At 36.0% G+C, this 15,633-nt stretch overlaps 1 pseudogene; it reads right to left on the reverse strand.

Annotated features, from left to right (window-relative positions):
* Window positions 1-13,591: 13,591 nt before the first annotated feature.
* LOC132352269 (ATP synthase subunit ATP5MJ, mitochondrial-like) lies at window positions 13,592-13,774 on the reverse strand (annotated as a pseudogene).
* Window positions 13,775-15,633: the final 1,859 nt, after the last annotated feature.

Consider the following 15,633-nt stretch of genomic DNA (forward strand, 5'->3'; position numbering starts at 1 on the left):
CATACATGGAATGGGAGGTGGGAAACGTTGCAGAGTATCAATAATCTGTGAATGATTTTTTACTTCTGGACACAGGTGTCAAGTGCCTGAGCTTCTGAAAGGGAGAAAGGGAATGACCCTTGGCTGAGAAATCAATGATGGTTAATTACTAAAAATATCAGTTACTGCTTACATCCTAACCTCTGTAGCCCAGATTCCAGTAATGAGAAGACCCAGAGTCATTTGAAAGCATTCCAGTCCAGGTAAGAGCCAGAATAGAGAAAGGATGGATACAGCTAACAGCACAGGGTCCCAGGACCCCAACTTTGGAGGTCCCTGTTTCACTCTCAAAGTACTGCTCTGCTTGACTTTCCCATTGTCACTGTTAAGTCCTCTGTAGCAGTGGGAAGGTATCCCTGAACTCTGGCCTGTTGGCTGTGGGCTGTGACTCATAGGGTATGCATGCTTGCTTCTCTTTTCCTGCTCAGAACAGTCATTCTCCAAAATAATGCCCTCCATCTTCCCCCCCCCCCCCTTCCTCGTGCTTTCTGAGTACTCACTATGTATCTAAGCATTGCTAGGGGCAGAGGTGGATACCAAGAAATGCACAACCTAATCTCTGGCCTCCAGAGGCTTACAATTCCTCTGCCACTATAAATTAACTATAAATTCCCTTTTAAAGTTCCTGTCATGCCCTTCATTGCGCTCAATCCCCTTTCCTCACCGTCTTTACAGTCACGCAAGAACCTCTCCTTCTTTTCCTAAGAGCTAAATAAAAATCTGATTCAGAGCCATTTTTTCTCTTTGTCAGGCTCATTGCAGTATGGTTGGCTGTAAACTCTGATTCACCCACATCTAAACTGTGAAGCTGAGGATTCAGAGTACACTGGATGCTCAGGGTGGAAATGTGTGATTGGTCTCTTCTTCCCATGTCACTGGTCCCAGGAAGAGACTTGGACAGCCCTGTTTTCAGTCTGCTGGATGCCATCCTTTGGTTCCTTTCTTCTTTGCGCACCATTCTTGCACTGCATCATCCATAAGGGGTCTCCCAGTCTCCCCTGTACTCAGCCCCCAACCTCATTCAGTACCCTCACACTCAGCATATTGTGTCACCTCCTATTTTATAGAGAAGATTTAAAGGGTCTTTCCATTTGGAACCCAAAGCCTCATACATTAACCTTCCCTCTCTGGCCTGCTCTTCTCTGGAGAAAACATATCCCTACTGCTGCTCAAAACCTAGAGATAAGAACAAACAGCCCTACAAATAACTTCTGCTTCACAGAGCATAGTCTGAGGAGGATATTGAAGCTGCTGATATTTCATATATTAGGCTGTGGAGTCAGCATCAGGTTAGGGGGGACATGCACTAAGTTGCTAATTCTGCAAATAGTATTCTCTATCATCTTAAACTTTCATAGCTTAATTGTAATAAATTCAAATTTCATAATTTAATAAATTTCTGTTCTCAAGTTTTAAATCTTGCTATTAATGAACTAATAAAGACTTATTGGTACCTAGCACAAATTTGCATATGGTAAGATGCTCAATAAATTTCTTAGGAAAACATATTTCCCAAGTGCATCTGCATTTGCTTCTTTTCTAATAAAATTTTGACATTTAAAACTTTTTAAAGTAATCATAATTGTAATCATATGACTAAATTCATAATGGTTCTTAAAGATTATTGCTTCTTTTTCTTCTCACTACATCAGAGTTCCTTCTACTACTGCTGTGATCATATGTAATTTTGGGGAAAATCTGGAAGCAGATTGCAGTGGATTCCCAGAAAAATTTTTAAACTCTCAATATTCAATGGTAAGGAAACAAACAATCCAACTGAAAATAGGCTAAAATAATACATCCATACCATGGAATACTACTACTACATACAATAAAAAAAGAATGAGCTGTTGAAATATGCAACAACTTGGTCAGATCTACTTACATTGGGTTTAATTGCCCTTCATGATCTAGCTTTTTACAAGATGGAAAGATAGACTGTTGACCTTCCTGCTAACTTTTCTAATCATATATAAAACTTTAACACTATGATTTCTCCCTGAGCACTGCTTTAGCTGCATCACACAAATTTTGTTATGTTTTGTTTTTACTTTCATTCAATTCAAAATATGTTCTAATTTTCCTTATGATTTCTCCTTTGACCCATGGATTATTTAGGAAAGTGGTGTTTAATTTCCAAATATTCAGGTATTTTCCACATGTATTTCTGTTACTGATTTCTAATTTAATTTCATTATGGTACTAGGAGATACTCCATCATTTTAATCCTTTTTAATGTAGTCAAACTTGTTTAAATCCCAGCAAATGATCTTGGTGAATATCCTATGAACACATGAAAAAAAAAGGTGTATTCTGTTTTTGATGAAATGTTCACTAAGTGTCAATTAGGTCAAGTTAGTGGAAACTGTAGGTCTTCTTTTTTGATTCTTCAATCTATTTCTTTTTTCTTCTATGTTTCTTCTATGTCTTCTTTTTCTTTATATTTGTACTTATATCTACTACATGTTACATCAATTATTAAGAAAGAAGTGTTGAAATCTCCAACTACAGTTGTGGATTTGTCTATTTCTCCTTTTAGGTATATCAGTTTCTGCTTCATTTATGTTAAACTCTGGTATTAGGTGCACAGACATTTAAAATTGTTACGTCTTCTTGATAAACTGACACTTTTATCATCTTGAACTGTTTTTGTTTATCTATGCTAATATTCCTTATCCTGAAGTCTACTTTCCCCAATATAATTTATCCTCTGAAGCCTATTTTGTTGAGTGTTTGTATGGCATATATTTTCTATCTGTTTATTTTTAATCTATCTGGTATTTATATTTAAAATGCATTTCATATAAATATCATATAAGAGGTCCTGCCTTTTTATTCATGGCAACAAATTCTGTCTTTTAATTAGATGTTTAGTCCATTTATTTTAAAGTAGCTGCTTATACAGTTGAGTTTAAGTCTCCCATGTGGCCAGTTATTTACTATTTTATCAGTTTACTGTCCCTTCTTTCCTAGTTTATTTTGCAAAAATCATGCATATTTAGTATTCAACGGTATCTAGCTATCTTGGCTTTTTATCTCCTCCTTCTCCTCCTCCTCATCCTTCTTCTTCTTCATCATCATTGTCCTAAGGTTTACAATATGTACATTTAAATTACCAAAGTCTGCCTTGAATTCACATTATATCACTTATACATATCATACAAGAAAACTGAACAGTATATAATTTCACATGTTCCTTCTTATTTGTGCTTTTTGTCATTCACTTTACTTCTACATATGTTATAAACCCCATAAGAAATTGGTTTTGTTAGCATTACACAAACAGTTATCTTTTCAGAAAAACTTCATGAGTATCCAAAATAATCTTGAAAAAGAAGAACAAAATTGGAGGACTCACATTTCTCAATTTCAAAAACTTACTACAAAGCTAGAGTAATCAAGACTGTGTGCTGAAGACAGATATACAGATCAATGGAATAGAACTGAAGGCCCAGAAATAAACCCATATACCTTTTAGGTCATTATAATGGTGTTAAGATAATTCAATGGGGAATAAAGAGTCTTTTCATTAAATGGTTCTGGGACAACTGGATATAATGGACATCTATAGACTACTTCAACAAATAGCAGATTACACATTCTTCTCAAGCTCACAAGTTCACCAATATAGAATGCATTCTGGACCATAAAACACAATTTAACAAATTTAAAAGAATAAAAATCATACAATATCTGCTCTCAGGCCACAATGGAATTAAACCAGAAATCAGTAACAAAAAGATAATTGTAAAATCTCAAAATACATGGAGATTAAACACATGCTTCCAAATAACACATGGGTCAAAGAAAAATCTCAAGATAAGTTTTAAAATATTTTGAACTAAATGGAAATACAACTTATCAAAATTTGTGGGAGTCAACAAAAACAGTGCTTAGAGGGAAAATTATATCATTGAATACATATATTAGAAAAGAAAAAAAGATCTGAAATCAATAATCTAAGTTTCCACCTACAGAAACTAGAAAAAGAAGAGCAAATTAAACCCAGAGTAAGTGGAAGAAAATAAATAATAATGATTAGAGCAGAAATCAATGAAATTGAAAATGGAAATCAACAGAGAAAAATTAATGAAACCAAAAGCTGAAAAGATCAATAAAATCAATAAGCCTCTAAGCAGGCTAATAGAAAAAAAAAGAGATAGGACACTAAGTACTAATATCAGATGAAACAGAGGAGATCACTACAGACCCCATAAAAGGATAATAAAAGAATCCTTTATTGAACAACTCTATGCCCACAAATTTGATAAGCCAGATGAAATGGACCACAATTCCTTGAAAGACACAACCTGTAAAAATTCACGCAAGAAGAAGCAGACAATCTGAATAGCTCTATATCTATTAAAGAAATTGAATCAAAAATTAATAACCTTTAAAACAGAAAGCACGAGGCCCAGATGCTCAACGTAAGTTCATCAACTGCAACAAATGTACACTCTGAGGGGGGCTGTTGATAATAGGGGAAGCTATGTATACGTAGGGGTAGGAAATATATGAAAAATTTCTTTATCTTCCCCTCAATTTTGTTGTGAAATTAAAACTATTCTTAAAAAAAGACTTTTTTAAAGATTTATTTTTATACAATTTTTAAAGGTTAGAAATAAAATCAGTTAAAAAAAGACAACCCAGAAAGTACCTTCAAGATGGTGGAGAATTAAGACGTGGAGATCACCTTCCTCCCCACAAATACATTAAAAATACATCTACATCTGGAACAATTCCTCCAGGACATATGCTGAATGCTGGCAGAAGACTTCAGACTTCCCAAAAGGCAAGAAAATCCCCAGGTACCTGGGTAGGGCAAAAGAAAAAAGAAAAAACAGAGACAAAAGAATACAGATGGAACTCACACCTCTGGGAGGGAGCTGTGAAATAGGAAAAGTTTCCATACACTAGGAAGCCCCTTCACTGGCGGGGGGTGGGTGGGGGGGAAGCTGCAGAGCCATGGAGGAGAGCACAGCAACAGTGGTGCAGAAGGCAAAGCAGAGAGATACCCGCACATAGGATCACTGCCGACCAGCAGTCACCAGCCTGAGAGGCTTGTCTGCTCACCCGCCAGGGTGGGTGGGGGCTGGGAGCTGAGGCTTGGGCTTTGGAGGTCAGACCCCAGGGAGAGGACTGGGGTTGGCTACGTGAACATAGCCTGAAGGGGGCTAGTGCAGCACAGCTAGCCTGGATGGAGTCCGGGAAAAAGTCTGGACCTGCTGGAGACGCAAGAGACCTTTCTTGTGGGGTGCGCAAGGAGAGGGGATCCCTTCCCATTGTGCCCACAAAAGGCAGAGCACTGCCTAAGGGAGCTCCAGAGATGGCAGTGATCCGTGGCTATCAGCTTGGCCCCCAAAGAAGGGAATGAAATGCTAAGACTGCTGCCACTGCCACCAAGAACCCTGTGTGCAAGCGCAGGCCACTGTCAACACCCCCCCGGGAGCCCATGCATCACGCCACTGCCAGGGTCCCGAGATCCAGGGACAACTTCCCAGGGAGAACACATGGCACACCTCAGGCTGTTGCAACATCAGGATGGCCTCTGCCACCTCAGGCTCACCCTGCATTCCAATTATGACTACCGTACCCCCATCCTCCCCCCAGCCTGAGTAAGCAACAGAGCCCTAATCAGCTGCTGCCTTAACCCCTACTGTCTGGGCAGGGAACAGACACCTGAAGGCAACCTACATGCAGAGGTGGGGCCAAAACCGAAGCTGAACCTCAGGAGCTGTGCAAACAAAGAAGAGGGAGGGAAATTTTTCCATGCAGCCTCAGGAGTAGTAGATTAAATCCCCAAAATCAAACTGATAAACACTGCAACTGAAGAATACCTGAATAGACAATGAATGTTCCCAAAATTGAGGCAGTGGACTTTAGGAGCAACTGTAGACTTCAGGTTTGCCTTCTGTGTCTGATTTCTTTCTGGTTTTATGTTCACCTTAGTATACTATTTAGTGCTTATTATCATTGGTGGAATTCCTTACTGGTTTGGTTGCTCTGTTCTGTATGTGTGTGTGTGTGTGTGTGCATGTGTGTGTATATATATATATATATATATTCTTTCCTTTTTCTCTTTTTGTCTGTATGTGTATGTTTCTTTGTGTGATTTAGTCTGTATAGGTTTGCTTCTACCATTTGTGCTAGGGTTCTGTCTCTTCGTTTTGTTGTTTTGGGGTATTTTTTCCTCTTCCTTTCCTTCTGAGCCACGTGGCTGGCAGGGTCTTGGTGCTCAGGCCAGGTTTTGGGCCTGAGCCTTCGAGGTGGGAGGGCTGAGTCCAGGACATTGGACCACCAGAAACTGCCCAGCCCCACATAATATCAATTGGCAAGAGCTCTCACAGACAAATTTGTCTCAACACTAAGACCCAGCTCCACCCAAAGGCCAGCAAGCCCCAGTGTTGGATGCCCCATGCCAAACAACTAGCAAGATAGGAACACAACCACACCCATTAACAGAGAGGCTGCCTAAAGGCATATTAAGTTCACAGACACTCCAAAACACACCACCTGATGCGGCCTTGCATACCAGAAGGACAAGATCCAGCCCCACCAACAAGAACACAGGCACTAGTGCCCTCCACCAGGAAGCCTACACAAGCCACTGAACCAACCTCACCCACTGGGGCAGACACCAAAAATAACGGGAAGTATGAACATGCAGCTTGAGAAAAGGAGACCCCAAACACAGTAAGTTAAACAAAATGAGAAAGCAGAGAAATATGAAGCAGATCAAGGAGCAAGGTAAAAACCCACCAGACCAAACAAATGAAGAGAAAATAGGCAGTCTACCTGAAAATGAATTCAGAGTAATGATAGTAAAGATGATACAAAATCTCAGAAATAGAATGGAGAAAATACAAGAAACATTTAACAAGGACCTAAAAGAACTAAAGAGCAAACAAACAATGATGAACGACACAATAAATGAAATTTAAAATACTCTAGAGGGAACCAACAGCAGAATAACTGAGGCAGAAGAACTGATAAGTGACCTGGAAGATAAAATGATGGAAATAACTGTGTCAGAGCAGAAAAAAGAATGAAAAGAATTCAGGACACTCTCAGAGACCTCTGGGAGAACATTAAACGCACCAACATTAAATTATAGGGGTCTCAGAAGGAGAAGAGAAAAAGAAAGGGTCTGAGAAAATATTTGAAGAGATTATAGTTGAAAACTTCCCTAACATGGGAAAACAAATAGTCAATCAAATCCAGGAAGCGAAGAGAGTCCTATAGAGAATAAATCCAAGGAGAAACACGCCAAGACACATATTAATACAACTATCAAAAATTAAATTCAAATCAAATATATTAAAAGCAGCAAGGGTAAAGCAACAAATAACATACAAGGGAAACCCCATAAGGTTAACAGCTGATCTTTCAGCAGAAACTCTGCAAGCTAGAAGGGAGTGGCAGGACATATTTAAGGTGATGAAAGGGAAAAACCTACAACAAACATTACTCTACCCAGCAAGGATCTCATTCAGATGTGATGGAGAAATTAAAACCTTTACAGACAAGCAAAAGTTTAGAGAATTCAGCACCACCAAACCAGCTTTACAACAAATGCTAAAGGAACTTCTCTAGGCAGGAAACACAAGAGAAGGAAAAGACCTACAATAACAAACCCAAAACAATTAAGAAAACAGTAACAGGAACATACATATTGATAACTATCTTAAAGGTAAAAGGATTAAGTACTCCAACCAAAAGACACAGGCTCACTGAATGAATACAAAAACAAGACCCATATATATGCTGTCTACAAGAGACCCATTTCAGACCTAGAGACACATATAGACTGAAAGTGAGGAGATGGAAAAAGATATTTCAAGCAAATGGAAATCAAAAGACAGCTGCTGTAGCAATACTCATATCAGACAAAATAGACTTTAAAATAAAGACTATTATAAGAGGCAAAGAAGGACACAACATAATGATCAAGGGTTCAATCCAAGAAGATATAACAATTGTAAATATTTATGCACCCAACATAGGAGCACCTCAAAACATAAGGCAAGTGCTAACAGCCATTAAAGGGGAAATTGACAGTAACACAATAAGAGTAGGGGAATTTAACACCCCACTTTCACCAATGGACAGATCGTCCAAAATGAAAATAAGGAAACACAAGCTTTAAAAGACACATTAAACCAGATAGACTTAATTGATATTTATAGGACATTCCATCCAAAAACAGAATACACTTTCTTCTCAAGTGCTCATGGAACATTTGCAAGTATAGATCATACTGGGTCACAAATCAAGCCTTGGTAAATTTAAGAAAACTGAACCCTTATCAAGTATCTTTTCCAAACAAAACACTATGAGACTAGATATCGATTACAGGAAAAAAACTGTAAAACATAAAAACACATGAAGGCTAAACAATATGCTACTAATTAACCAAGAGATCACTGAAGAAATAAAAGAGGAAATCAAAAAATACCTAGAAATAAATGACAATGAAAACACGATGACCCAAAACCTATGGGATGTAGCAAAAGAAGTTCTAAGAGGGAAGTTTATAGCAATATAATCCTACCTTAAGAAACAAGAAAAATCTCAAATAAAAAACCTAACCATACACCTAAAGCAATTAGAGAAAGAAGAACAATAAAACCCCAAAGTTAGAAGAAGGAAAGAAATCATAAAGATCAGATCAGAAATAAATGAAACAGAAATGAAGGAAACAATAGCAAAGAATAATAAAACTAAAACCTGGTTCTTTGAGAATATAAACAAAATTGATAAACCTTTAGCCAGATGCATCAAGAAAAAAAGGGGAGAAGACTCAAATCAATAGAATTAGAAATGAAAAAGGAGAAGTAATAACTAACACTGCAGAAATACAAAGGATCATGAGAGACTACTACAAGCAACCATATGCCAAGAAAGTGGACAACCTGGAAGAAATGGACAAATTCTTAGAGAAGTACAAACTTCCAAGACTGAACCAGGAAGAAATAGAAAATATGAACAGACCAATCACAAGCACTGAAATTGAAACTGTGATTAAAAATATTCCAACAAACAAAAGTCCAGGACCAGATGGCTTTGCAAGTGAATTCTATCAAACATTTAGAGAAGAGCTAACACTTAACCTTCTCAAACTCTTCCAAAATATAGCAGAGGGAGGAACACTCCCAAACTCATTCTACGAGGCCACCATCACCCTGATATCAAAACCAGAGAAAGATGTCACATTAAAAGATAACTACAGACCAATAACACTCATGACATTGATGCAAAAATACTCAACACAATACTAGCAAACAGAATCCAGCAGCACATTAAAAGGACCATACACAATGATCAAGCGGGCTTTATCCCAGAAAAGCAAGGATTCTTCAGTATATGCAAATTAATCAATGTGACACACCATATTAACAAACTGAAGGATAAAAACCATATGATAATATCAATAGATGTAGAAAAAGCTTTTGACAAAATTCAACACCCATTTAAGATAAAAACTCTCCAGAAAGTGGACACAGAGGGAACCAAACTCAACATAATAAAGCCATATATGACAAACCCACAGCCAACACTGTTCTCAAAGGTGAAAAACTGAAAACATTTCCCCTAAGATCAGGAACAAGACAAGGTTGCCCATTCTCACCGTCATTATTCAACATAGTTTTGGAAGTTTTAGCCACAGCAATCAGAGAAGAAATGAAATAAAAGGAATCCAAAACCAAAAGGAAGAAGTGAAACTGTCACTGTCTTCAGATGACATGATACCATACACAGAGAATCCCAAAGATGATACCAGAAAAACTACTAGAGCTAATCAATGAATTTGGTAAAGTAGCAGGAAACAAAATTAATGCACAGAAGTCTCTTGCATTCCTATACACTAACAACAGAAAATCTGAAAGAGAAATTAAGGAAACAATCCCATTTACCACTGCAACAAAAAGAATAAAATACCTAGGAATAAACCTTCTGAAGGAGACAAAAGACCTGTATGCAGAAAAGTATAAGACACTGATGAAAGAAATTAAAGATGATACAAATAGATGTAGAGATATACCATGTTCTTGGATTGGAAGAATCAACATTGTGAAAATGACTATACTACCCAAAGCAATCCACAGATTCAATGCAATCCTTATCAAGCTATCAATGGCATTTTTCACAGAACTAAAACAAAACATTTCACAATTTGCATGGAAACACAAAAGACCCCGAATAGCCAAAGCAATCTTGAGAAAGAAAAATGGAGCTGGAGGAATCAGGCTCCCTGACTTCAGACTATACTACAAAGCTACAGTACTCAGGCCAGTATGGTACCGGCACAAAAACAGAAATATAAATCAATGGAACAGGATAGAAAGCCCAGAGATAAACCAACGCACATATGGTCACTTTATCTTTGATAAAGGAGGCAAGCATATACAATGGAGAAAAGACAGCCTCTTCAATAAGTGGTGCTGGGAAAACTGGACAGCTACATCTAAAAGAATGAAATTAGAACACTTTTTAACACCATACACAAAAATAAACTCAAAATGGATTAAAGACCTAAATGTAAGACCGGACACTATAAAACTCTTAGAGGAAAACACTGGCAGAATACTGTTTGACATAAATCAGAGCAAGACCCTTTTTGACCCAGCTCCTAGAGAAATGGAAAAAAAAACAAAAATAAACAAATGGGACCTAATGAAACTTAAAAGCTCTTGCACAGCAATGGAAACCATAAACAAGACCAAAAGACAACCCTCAGAATGGGAGAAAATATTAGCAAACAAAGCAACTGACAATTAATCTCCAAAATATACAAGCAGCTCATGCAGCTCAATATCAAAAAAACAAACAACCCAATCCAAAAATGGGCAGAAGACCTAAATAGACATTGCTCCAAAGAAGATATACAGATTGCCAGCAAACACATGAAAGTATGCTCAACATCACTAATCGTCAGAAAAAAGCAAATCAAAACTACCATGAGGTATCACCTCACACCAGTCAGAATGGCCATCATCAAAAAATCTACAAACAATAAATGCTGGAGAGGTTGTGGAGAAAAGGGAATCCTCTTGCATTTTTGGTGGGAATGTAAATTGATATAGCCACTATGGAGAACAGTATGCAGGTTCCTTAAAAAACTAAAAATAGAACTATAATATGACCCAGCAATCCCACTGCTGGGTATATACCCTGAAAAAAACATAATTCAACAAGAGACATGTACCACAATGTTCATTGCAACTCTATTTACAATAGTCAGGACATGGAAGCAACCTTAGTGTCCATCGACAGATGAATGGTTAAAGAAGATGTGGCACATATATACAATGGAATATTACTCAGCCATAAAAAGAAACGAAATTGAGTTATTTGCAGTGTGGTGGATGGACCTAGAGTCTGTCATACAGAGTGAAGTAAGTCAGAGAGAGAAAAACAAATACTGTATGCTAACATGTATATATGGAATCTTAAAAAAAAAAAAATAGTTCTGATGAACCTAGGGGCAGGACAGGAAGAAAGACACAGAGGTAGGGAAAGGACTTGAGGACATGGGGAAGGGGAAGGGTAAGCTGGAACGAAGTGAAAGAGTAGCAATGACCTTTATACACTACCAAGTGTAAAATAGATAGCTAGTGGGAAGCAGCTACATAGCACAGGGAGATCAGCTCGGTGCTTTGTGACCACCTAGAGGGGTGGGATAGGGAGGGTGGGAGGGAGACACAGAAGGCAGGGGATATGGAGATATATGTATACATATAACTGATTCAATTTGTTATACAGTAGAAACTAACACAATACTGTAAAGTAATTATACTCCAATAAAGATGTTTAGAAAATAAAATTAAATTAAATTTTAAAAAAGACAACCTACAGAAGGGAAAAAATTATTTTCAAATCATATCTGATAAGGGTCTAGTACTCAAAATATATAAAGAACTCTTACAACTCAAAAATAAAAAGATAACCCAATTTAAAATATTTAAAATCATCATTTTGTACTGAAATACTTCAGCCTTATTGTTGAAAAGTAGTTTACTCTATATGCATGGATCTAATAATTCTATAGTCTCCATTCTGTTACAACGATTCATATGTATTTTGTTATTCCATAGCCATGGCATTTAGTTTAATGTAGATTTATGGTAAACCTTTATATTCTCCTTTCTTCTTTTTAAAAATTGTTTTGGCTGTTCTAGGTCTTTTGCATGTACATATAAATTTTAAACTGACTTGTCAACTTCTATTTTACAAAGCATGCAGGAATTTTGGTTGAGATTGTTTGAATTTATACACTAACTTAGGGGGAATTGACATGTTAACAATATTAAACTTCCAATCCATGTTCATAATACATATTTTTACTTATTCATGCTTTCTTTAATTTCTCTCAGCAATAATGTATAGTTTTCTGTGCAGACGTCTTCACATATTTGTAAAAGTTATCACTAAGTATTATTTTTAATGACATTTAATGATATTTAAAATTGTTTTCTAATTTTTGCTATTATTTAGAATACAATATATTTGTATATGTTGGTCTTGTATTCTGAAAACTTGTTAAATTTACTTTTTAATTCTAGTACATTTTCTATTAATTTCTTGGGCTTTTTCTATAAACAGATGAGATCAGGCATATTCAGAGTGGTATGGCCGTAGAATTTTTCTATAAACAAAAACAGACCATATGTGAATAAAGACAATTTATATTTATTCCTTTACAATTTTAATGCCTTTTTAAAATGCCTTTAATTTCTTTTCCTTACTTTGTTGCCGTAGTTAGAAACAGGACAATATTGAATATAAGTGACAAAATGTACCTTTGCATTACTCTTTTTCTAAGAGATAAAAAAATTCAGTCTTTCACCATTAATTACAGTAATAGCTGTCAGTTAAGAAAATTCCCTTCAATTGCTACATTGCCAAGATTTTTTTCATGAATGGAGTCTAAACATTATCTAATTTTTTTCTGAATCAATCAAGTTAATCATATATGATTTTTTTCCTTTATTATGAATATGGTGAATTTCATTGATTGATTTTCAAATGTTAAACCCATCTTTTATTACCAAAAGGAAACCTACTTGTTCATGGTGCATGATCCATTTACATATTGTTAGATCTTATTTACTAGCATTTTCTTAATGATTTTTGCAAGTATGTTTATGAGGGATATTTTTCTTTCATTATCTTTTTATGTGTGTTATGTGTAAAGACCGTCTGGTTTTGAATTTGAAGGAAGCTGGCCTCATAAAGTGAAAAACACACTCACTTCCTCTCTAATCTGGAAGTTTGTGAAGAATTTGTACAAGTTCTGTAAATCTTTGATAGAATTTACCAGTGACGTCATTGAAGCCTGGAGTATTCTTTGTGGGAAAAATCAAATTTAATTTAATTTATTTAATAAAAATAGGACCACTCATATTTTCTTTTCTTTTTTTTTTTTTGTGGGTCTCACAGGTACATTTATTCATGTACAAGGGCAGCAGCACTGCTACAAGTCAACACGATGTCTCATGTTTGTGTTCTGCCTACAACACAGCCAGACTGACATCCCGTTAAAGAAAGCTGGTTAATGATGACCATGAGCAGGCACTGGACCAGAAGCTTTCAAGGCTTTACTTCTTTTATCAGCACTCCTGATTTTATAAAAGACGAAACCCATCAACCCCATTCCTACTCAAATCTCCTGGTAAACTTGGGTATAGTAGGGCATCATGGGGATCCAAACGTTCTTAATAAGGCCTTGAAGCATCTCAGGCACAGGATCAGCATCTCATGTCACCCTAACTCACAACAGACAACTCGGAAAGGTCACTGAGTGCACAGGCATTGCATGGGACCTGCCGGGAAAGCAGGACCACTCATATTTTCTACTTTTTCTTGGGTCAAATTTGATCATCTGTGACTTTGAAAGATTTTATCAACTTCATGTAAGTGGTTGAAGTGACTTACACAAAGTTTCTCATAATCTTCCTTTCTTAACCATTTAATAACATACAGTATCTGTAGTAATGTACCCTCTTTAATTGTGACTTCTTTCTTGGTTAGTCTGACTAGAAGTTTATCAAATTTGTTTATTTTTTAAAAAGTTTTTGGTTTCATTTATTTTATTTTGTTTTCTATTTAATTCATTTTGGTTTTCATCTTTATTATTTATTTTCTTCTTTTCAATTTGGTTTTAATTTCCTCTTCCCTTCTAAGCTTCTTAAAGTGGAAGCTCTGATCATTGAATCTGGACTTTTCTTTACCAATATAAGCATTCAAAGCTATAAAACTCTAAGAACGGCTTTAGTTGTATCACACAAGTTTTTATATCTTACATTTTCATTCAGTTTAAAATATGTCACAATTATCCCTGTGATTTCTTCTTTGACCTGAGATATTCAAAAGTGTGTTGTTTAATTTTTTTAATATTTGTGGATTCTTCCATATTCATTTCTGTTATTTATTTCTAACTTAATTCCATCATGATCATGGAAGATATGTTATATAATTTTAATCCACTTATATTTATTAAGACTTATTTTAAAGCCCAGAAAATGGTCTACTTTGGTGATTGTTTCATGAACACTCAAAACATCTATTTTCTCTGAATATGAAATTTTAAGTTTGTAGACATTTTTGTTTAGCTTGTTAAAGGTATTGTTCCATTGTCTTCTGACTTGCATTGTTTTTAACAAGAAGTCCGAATTTTTTCTATACTCCTCTATACATAATTTTTTTCTCTTGCTGCTTTTAAGATGTTTTCCTCTTCTTCATCGGTTTCAGCAATGTGATTTGGCTGCGTCTTGGTATGTGTTTTGTGTGTGTGTGTGTGTGTGTGTGTGTTTGTGTGTGTGTGTGTGTTTCTCTTACTTGCATTTCATTGACCTTCACTATTATGTGGGTTTATAATTTTTTATAGTTTTAAAATAGTATTGCTGTTATTTATCCAAATATTTTTACTGCACTCCTCACTCTCTATTCTTTCCTTCTGGGATTCTAATTGGTTTTATATTGGGTTGTTTGAATTTTTTTCCACAGGTTCCTGAAACTGTGTTTCTAATCTTTTATTTATGTCTTCCTTTCTGGGTAATTTCTATTGCTTTTTCTTCAAGTTAAATTATCTTTTCTTCTACAGTTCCTAATCTGCTATTAATCTTATCCAGTGAAATGTTCTTTGCAGATAATGTGTTTCTTTTATGTCTAGAAGGCACATTTGTTATAATATCTTTCATTCTTCTCATTACATTCATGATTTCTTTTAATCCTTGAATATATATGTAAAATTTGTAAATGTTTTACATTCTTGCCTGCTAATTCCATCACCTCTTTCATGTCTGTATCTCTTTCTTCTGACTGATTTTCTGACTATAAGTGACATTTTCTGCTTCTTCATATACCTAGTAGTTTTTTAGTGAATGCTGGAGATTTTGAATTTTATGTGTGGTGTGCTGCATTTTTTAGCATTGAACATTGTTCTGTTGTGTATAGGTTACTTGTGGATCCTGTTGAGCTTGACCTGATGGAGCTGTCTGTTTGATAGGGCAGGACTCAGTCTTTACTTTAGGGTTAGAGTGGCTCTATTCCTTAGGTATGGTCTTACTAGGGCCTCGACTGAGGGCCCAGGAC

Source organism: Balaenoptera ricei, chromosome 1 (assembly GCF_028023285.1).
Source record: "Balaenoptera ricei isolate mBalRic1 chromosome 1, mBalRic1.hap2, whole genome shotgun sequence".
Lineage (NCBI taxonomy): Eukaryota > Metazoa > Chordata > Mammalia > Artiodactyla > Balaenopteridae > Balaenoptera > Balaenoptera ricei.